At 47.8% G+C, this 8,435-nt stretch overlaps 1 long non-coding RNA gene across 1 annotated transcript; it reads right to left on the bottom strand.

Annotated features, from left to right (window-relative positions):
• Positions 1 to 514: 514 nt before the first annotated feature.
• LOC138165214 (uncharacterized) lies at positions 515 to 7,714 on the bottom strand. Its single transcript, XR_011169309.1, has 3 exons — positions 7,490 to 7,714; positions 2,635 to 3,218; positions 515 to 2,506 (listed from the first exon to the last, which is right to left on the bottom strand). It is a non-coding gene; the product is annotated as an uncharacterized lncRNA (long non-coding RNA).
• Positions 7,715 to 8,435: the final 721 nt, after the last annotated feature.

The following is an 8,435-nucleotide window of genomic DNA, read 5'->3' on the forward strand; positions in this document are numbered from 1 at the left end:
AGGAAGGAAGGAAGGAGGAGGGAGGGAGGAAGGAAGGAAGGAAGGAAAGAAGGAGGAAGGAAGGAGGAGGGAGGGAGGAAGGAAGGAGGAAGGAAGGAAGGAGGAAGGAGGGAGGGAGGAAGGAAGGAAGGAAGGAAGGAAGGAAGGAAGGAAGGAAGGAAAGAGGGAAGGAAGAAAGAATCACTCAGAGGTTCCCAAACTTATTTGGCTTACCTCCACCTTTTAAAAAAAACTTTACTCAACACCCCCTGGAAATCTACTTTCTTTAACCCTTTAATGTTTTTTTTTTGAAATTGTCATTTCAAAAAAAATTTTTTTTTTTGCTTTTTTTTGGAGGGGGGAAGGTAGGGCAATTGGGGTTTAGTGACTTGCCCAAGTCACATGGCTAGTTTTTTTATGTTAAGTGTCTGAGGCCTGATTTGAACTCAGGTCCTCCTGACTCCAGGGCCAGTGCTTTATTCACTGTGCTACCTAATCACCCCAAAAAATAAATTTTTTTAAATGATGCATCTTAAATGTACTAATTTATTGTAAATTTATGAGTTTTTCCCTGCATTGAAATTTTTATGATGCAATATTGCATCATGTAACCATGTAGTATCACGTTGTAAACAAAGCATTACACACACATATTCCTGCTGATCCAAGCTGGACTTCCCGACAACGTGTGACACCCTTACCTGCCAACACTTGTTTCTTAAGACCTATCAGTGGACTTGACCAGTGACAGATTACAGCTTGTATTTTGTGTGTTTATTTGGAGTACAAGGTAATCATTATAACATCAACTCTGTTACACAATAGATGAAATTGTACAAAGGTTTTCTTCTTATCTTCTCTTTCCTTATGCTTCCACCATCCCCTTAGTCTTAGTCAACAGCCCCCAGTTGTATTGGAGGCTAGTGCTACCCTCCTGGATTGTTCAGCCCCCCCAGGGGACGCTTTTACCCACTTTAATCTCTGGATCAGTGAAGCATTATTAAATGCTCTGAGGAGAACAGAAGAAAGTTCAAAAGGAAATGCAGACCAGCAGGACAGGTTTGAAAGCAGTATTCTGAATTAATTATGTAGCACCTACTCAGCTCATTTTCTCAACTCCTACTGTACTGGCAGGTTGGGTTTCATAAAACAATGTCTTCTTTTTCCCTCATGGTTCTGTGTGGGATTGTGGGAGGGGAGAGGTTTCTAGTATTATCCCTCATGACCTCCTAACAAGTGTGCTCCCCTTATTTCACTGACTATTAATTAGCCAACTAGAGTTAGTTAAATTTTAGAAAGAAACATTTACTGAGCAGGAATTGCAAGAGCAGTTGTTGCAGAAACAATCCCCCTAAACTCAGGGTCATCCTCTCCCGCAAATATATACAGAGTCCTGGGGAAAGTGGCCTCAGGCTTAGAGAGACAGGTAGCAAAGGAATAATCTACAATTCCTGATTTCTGGCAGTTCTCTGCTCATTCGGTTTCCCCTTGGTGTGGGTTCTGAGGGTCCCTACTACTTTGAGTGCTTTATGTATTTTTGTATTAGTTTGGGGGGTCCTGTGAATCCTTTGAGTGCCTTATGTGTTTTATTCAGTCATTGACAGGCTCCCAGAATCCTTTGTACCTTTTCTATTTGATGAAATGAAGGACACTCTCTACTCAACATGCACGTATTACATGAACTGGAGTCTCTTTGACCTATAGCTACAGAAGCCTAGCAGGGGAAAAAGGCAAAAGGAAAATTATTCTCTTGGTTCACTTCCTGAGTAACATAGCACCCCAGAGGACAGGGGCTATTGTCTTGTTTCCTTTGTATCCTCAGGGCCCAGCCCAGTATAATATAGTAGGCCCTTAATAAATTTTTTGTTTAAGTGAATTGAATCATCCAATGCTAAAGCCTAAAGTAGACCATTTTCTCTGTCCAGCATATAAAGATGCCAGCTCCTAGAGGTAGGAGCCATGTTTGTGCCTTTCTTTGTATAATCAGCACTTAGAACAGTGCCCAGCACAAAGTAGGTGCTTAATAAATGCATCCTCTACCTGTCTATCCAACTCTCTCTATCTATCCATTTTTCTCTGTCTTTCCTTATCTATCCAACCATCCATCTTTCTCCAGCACCTAGCTAGGTAACTAGCTAGCTAAAATGTCTTCTTGTCATCAATTATATGAGAGACCTGCTTATTCCCAGTACTTCCAGCTGTCTCACCATCAGAGCTGTGGATAGGTGCTCCCTGACTTCTGTGGCCTCCTTTCTTCCCCAGACCTTCCACCCCAGTTTCCACTAGGGAATTTCACACTGGTTCCAAAGGCCAAGGCTAGAGCCACAGACCGTTGGGTCTATGGTCCCCAGATCTTGCCCTCCTGCCCCAGTCCCCAGCCCTTACCTGAGCCTCCAGCTGAGCGGGAGGACTGTGGATAGACAGGGACACATGGATGCTTCCAATTTGTTCCCCAGACACTAAGCTGAGCCCTAGAGCTGAGTTCCAGGATTAGTCTTCTGGCCAGAGACCTTCCTGGAGCTGGCATCTGGGAGGAAAAGAAAGGAAAAGAGAATAAGGACATCCCTCTGACTGCCTTAGTGACCCCCACTGTCCATCCTGCGTCCAAGATGGACATCAGTAGCTTCCCAAGCAGGGATTGTCCCTGCAGCCTACCTCTCAAAGAGTCATCCAGCACCTGGGAGAGGGACTCAGAGGAGAGATACAGTGGGAAGACCATTGGACTTGGCTTGTGACTTGACTGATCATTTCCCATCTCTGAACCTTGGCTTCCTCCTCCATAAAACGAAGGCTGTCCATCCCGGTTGCCTTCTGTTCCTCCCACAATGGTTGTAAGAGCTTTGCAAACCTTGATGCCAGGGTCCAGAGCACAGGAAGACCTGAGGATATACTGCAGGAGCTGGGAGAAACCTGCGAGGCCATCAGATCTAAGCCCCTCCTCTTGTGAAGTGAGACCCTGAGGCCTAGAAGGGATAAGGGGACCTCTAAAGCTCCTGGGTCTCAGAATGAGGACTCAGATGTCCCACATCCTTCAAGTCCCACCTGCTCCACTCCAGCCTGCGCTCCTTCCTCTCCCTTCTCTAAAATCGGGTCTCTGGGGCCAGAGGCTGCCACATACTTCATAAATGCCAGTCATGGTCATTGTCAGGCAGGCGCGAGCTCCAGGTCCACTGGCCAGCTCTGTTTGATGCGCATTTTTCTTGGTCCAAGTGTGATCAGGCTGCTGGAAGGCCTGATCTCTGTAGAAGGAAGTCAGGAGTGAAGGAAACAATGACTGGGTTGAGTTGGAGCAAACACACCAGAAGTTGGTGTTGTGTTGAGGGTACAATTAGAAGCAAAAGGAAAGACATTCTCTACCCTCAGGGGGTTTACATTCTAACGGAGGAAGAGAACATATTGATGGGAGCTGAGAAGGGGCCAAAGATAAGGAAAAGACCAAAAGACTAGAGCCAGGAATGAAGTGAGTATGGCCTGGGCACCTGTAAAGTGGCACATATATAAAGAGAGAGAGAGGAGAGATAGGGACTTGCCAGTTGGGAGAGAGGGCCACAGGGAAGAGGTATGCCCAGGGCAAGAAGGCTACTCCTGGGGAGAAGTCTGGCTAGTGATAAGTGAAAAACCCAAAGTCCACCACCAACCAGGATACTCCACACTTGGCCAGCAGCCAGCCATGAATTGTAAATTTTGAAACTATTTTGGACAAGAGATAGCATGGTGTTGAGGTGGCTAGATGGCATTCAAATCTGGCTTCAGACACTTAACACTTAATAACCATACAACCTTGGGCAAGTCACTTAACTCTCCTACCCTGCGCTCCCCACTCCAAGAAGAAAAAAAAAAAGAGAGAGAGAGATAGCATGGTGTGTGAAGAAAGGGTGCTTGCTATATTTGGGGTCAGAAGTCCTGGGTTTGAATCCTGACTCTGTCACTTCCTACACATGTGACTTTAGACAAGTCCTAGGAGCCTAGATCTAGATCCAGGAGAAATCTCAGAGGCCATCATGTCCAACACCCTCATTTTACAGATGAGGAAACTGAGGCTCAAGAAAGTGAAATGACTTTTCTCAAATCACTTTCAGCCTCAGTTTCTTCAACTGTAAAATGAGGAACTGGACACAATGGCCTCTTAGGTGCTTTCCAGCACTCAATCTATCAGGAAGTTTTTCCTTAGTATCTTTGCCACTGACACTCTCTGCTCCTCATCCAAACTTGACCTGAAGAACTGCAGCTCTAAAGTTATGAGTCCAAAAGTTTGAATATTTTTAGCATGAGGAGGTGCTGTCTGCCACTTGCTTCTAATCTCAGGCTTATACTGGAAGGTCTGTGCTCCACCCGACACCAGAGATCACTGCAGGGAACCATCAAGTTCTCCCTGGTTAGAGCTGGTTACCTCTATCTCTAGCTCTGTGTGTGAGTGTGTGTGTGTGTGTGTGTGTGTGTGTGTGTCTTGTATCAGGTTACCTGGAGGGGAGCATGAGGGAGAGAAGAGAAAGGAAGGCAGGGGGAGGGAGAAGGAAGGAAGGAAGGAAGGAAGGAAGAAGAAGGTAGCTAGGTAGGCCAGTAGGTAGGAAAGCATTGATTAAGCACTTTATACCCAGGCATTGTTCTAAGCAGTGGGGTTACAATTACAAGAGAACAAGACATTTCCTACTGTCAAATATTTCCCTAGACTTGGGCTAGACCCAAGCACAGACTGTATACATCCTTCACTTGTAGCCACAGCAAGAGGGACAAATCAAACATATTAAAACCACTGCCATGCTTGGTTACATCCTAAAACATTTCCAGCCCAGATACTGATCCTAACTGATCCTGACTCCCTTGCTGGGCTCTTTCCTGGTGATGGCTAAGTTTCCATGGGCACCCCACACAGCCTCCCTTCCCCCCCATTATCTCTGAATGGGCAGTCTCTGTTCCCTTGTAAATTACATCTCAGCTCATAGTCCAGAAGGCTTGGACATTTGGTAAGGCAAAGAGGAGATGAGATCTCTGGGGGTTCAGGGATGGGACAGCAGCAGTAGGAGGGAGGTGATGAGGGCTAGTGGGTGGCCAGTTTCTGAGGCCAGGGAGCCAGGCTGGCTCAGGGGGTGTTATGGGAATAGGAATTTAAGATCTTCCCTGCCTCTAGGCCCTTTGATTGGCTTAAGTGACTCTGAGAACCTTCCTTGATTTGAAAATATACTCTGCCCCCTAATAGGCTGAATGTGGTCACCTGGAACCAGTGGCCAGAGGCTTGTTTTTCAGGAATGCCCATGCCTTGATGCTTTGTGATTGGGCAGTGGGATAAGAGGGCTGTTACACTCAATGATCCAGGAGAAGCCTGTATATACCCTGGTATGAGGCTTTGCTTTGGGGCTCACTTTGAGAAGAGTTGTATGATTTGACCAGAAGAGACTGTGCAGCCATTGAGCCCCCGTCTCTGAAAACCCAGATACTGGTGCTTCCCTCTCTGGTAACTGACTAGGTATGGATGTAATGGTCAGGCAGCTGGAAGCCCTCTCTGCTGATGTTTATCTGTCTATATTTGTTGTCTGCTTGTAACCTCTATTCTCTGAAGTTCAGGGTGCTGACCTTTTCCCCCTGAACTAGGTAAATAACAAGTTTGTTAACCCATTTTGAGTTGCTTTCCTTTAGAAAAGCAGATCTAAGAACCTGTGTTGGCAGCCACCCTGGGTATGTTGGGGTACTTTCTGCTACAAGGGGCAAGAAGGTCTAGGTGCTCAGAGCCCCATCTGTGTGGCACAGACCAAGAGAGGTGTTGCCCAGAGGCCAAGGGCAAAGACCCCACAGCAACCCAGAAGAAATCTCTGTAATTCAGCCAGATTTCTGGCAAAGGGCAAGGTCTGTTGTGAGCAGCCTTAGAATAAGGCATTGGAGTGTAAGAGGAGGTTCAGATTCCAGCTCTGGTATTATTCACTGTTTATTCCCTTCCCTTCTTTGGGCCTCAGCTTCCTCATCTGTAACCAGAGTGGGTCTGACTCGAATAGTGAGCTTCCTGTCCCTGGAGGTCTGCAAGCTGGGGCTGGACACTGAGGCAGCCACAGAGCTGCCTCCTTCCAGCTGGAGCTTTGTGCCTGAAGGAAGCTTACTCTGCCTCAGGCCTGACTCCGGACAGCTAGAACTCTAGACCCCCTACCCACTTAGTCACTTGTATCTCAGTTTCCTCATCTGCAAAATAAAGAAGCTGGGGAATGGGCAGACTTGAGGGGTTCTAAGACCCTTTCTAACTTTGATTCTTCAATCCTATGATCCTGTGATTTCCCCCAGAACAATGCCCTAGCACACTTTGAACCAGTTGAAGATCTCATTGGCATAGAGGACTTCCTGGGAATGAAATTCCCTCTCTTAACACAGTGATAGGCACATGCCCTGAAGCTTAGAGTCTTAGTGAGGCATGGGGGGAAAAGGACTAAATGTGAATCTAAGTTCAAATTCTGTCTCTGACTCCTACCAGCTGTGTGACCATGGGCAAGCCATTTAACTCGCTGGCCCCAGTTTCCTCATCTATAAAATGAGGGGCTTGGAACTGAGGACCTTGGAGGTCCCTTCTGGCTCTAGATGAGTATCCCCTAAGTAGTTTGGGGCACTGAATCACCTTGTCCCAGGACAGCATGTGGCAGACAAGAACTTTGAAGTCAGCCCTCTTCTGTCTACAATGCCCAACTTCCTGATTTAATAAGAAACTCACAAATGTTTCTTGAATTGAACAGAAGTGATTGCCAGAAATGCATGACCCCAATTTTCACTGAGACTCCACCAGGGGAAGAGACTTGCCCTGGGTCACACAGGGAGTAAATGACAAAGCCAGGATTGGAACCCAGAGCTCTGGTTTCCAAGTCCAGGATGCTTTCCACTGCAGATACGATACTGTGGGCTTGATTTGAGGCCTGGGTTGTGCTACTTAGAAAGTGGAGTTTTTGTGACTCGGAAACAAGCATAAATGCCCTTGGACAGCTCTGCAGTGGAGGCAACCCTATGGGGGCTCTTTTCACAAACACAGAAATCCATATAAGGGGCTTGCTTGCAATAAGGTCTGCCCGCATTACATTTCCAGGCCAAATGTGGATGTTTGTCAGCTGCCTGAGCCCCTGCTCCCCTCCATCTGCAGGACTAGGCAAGGACCACAGCTTCCTCTCCATGCCTCTGCTTCCCACCCAGGCTTTCCTGGAAGCAGAGGCTAAGCCTTCCTCTTCCTCTTTCCCCACACAAAGTTCCTAGGTGAGGGCTCTGCCCAGAGTGGAGGTGGAGAGCAGGATGTCACAGGCTAGGTCTAACCCCCAGAGGCAGCAGGACAGTCACACTCTCCAGCGCCCAGGAAAGCCACAAATCCTGACACTGACCATGAGATCTTAGGCAAGGCAAGACACGTCCTTCTCTGTGCCTCAGTATCCTGTAAAATGAGGGCCTAGAGGAATTCTAAGGGCCCTTCTAGTTTTGTATCCTATGATTCTGAGACATGTCAACCCCAGAAGGAGAAAGACAGTGACCCAAGCACCAGTGGCCAACTCACCTTCCCTCCTGTCAGGGAGTCAGGCTTCAAAGGGAGAATCAGAGCCAGGCCAGACCCCAGAAGAAGAGGGAGGATGCTGCTGAGATGGCTGCACCGTGAAGCCCCAGACAGTGAGACCTCAGGTTCCTGAGTCCAGAGTCCAGTGGAGTAACCAGTCTGGGTGGTGAGGTGGAAGGAGGGGAGGGATGCCTTGAGGCAGAATGGAGCCTGGCTGGGGGCCTGGGATGGGGGAGGTGCAGCTGCCTCCTAGGAGCAGGGAAAGAAAAGGAAGGGAAGGGAATAAGGCATTTATAGAATGAGACCATCCAGAGTCCAGACCACACCAATGCCCCCATTTTACAGGTGGGGAAACCGAGACTTGCAGAGGGGAAGGGGCAAAAGGCCAATCCCCCCAACAAATAATGGAGATGGGAGGAACATTAGAACTCCCTTCTTTGGTTTCCCCACAGGCTCACATTGGCAGCTGTATGTAAACCAGCTTCTAGCCCTGACTCTTGTCTACGTGACCTTGGGTAAGTCCTTTCCCCTCTGCAGACCCCAGTTTCCTCCTCTGTAAGATGGGTTTACAAATAGCTACTCTGGCTCCCTCACAGGGGTGCCCAGGAGATCATGGGCAATGAGAGGAGGAGGGTCAGAGGAGCAGTAGAATCATAGGCCTAAGGGACCTTAGTGACATTTGACAGAGAAAACAGGTTCAGAGCAAGGAAGTGACCCACCCAAGGTCACACAGCAAGTCAGAGCAAAGATGAGATTCACACTCAGGTCCTCTGATTTCCAGTCCTGGGCACGTTCTTTCCACAACACTGGGCTGACTGAATGGAGAAAGAAGCTGGGATCCCAGAGAATTTCCTGGGCTATGCAGGATGCAGAAAATGAAAGTAAACACTTGTAGCTGCTCTAAACAAAGGCCTGCCCTCCAGAGGTTTTGGAAACAAAGCTCCCTGGG

Source organism: Petaurus breviceps, unplaced genomic scaffold (assembly GCF_028583685.1).
Source record: "Petaurus breviceps papuanus isolate PSGF00001 unplaced genomic scaffold, PetGlider_PUasm1.0 208, whole genome shotgun sequence".
NCBI classification, from domain to species: domain Eukaryota; kingdom Metazoa; phylum Chordata; class Mammalia; order Diprotodontia; family Petauridae; genus Petaurus; species Petaurus breviceps.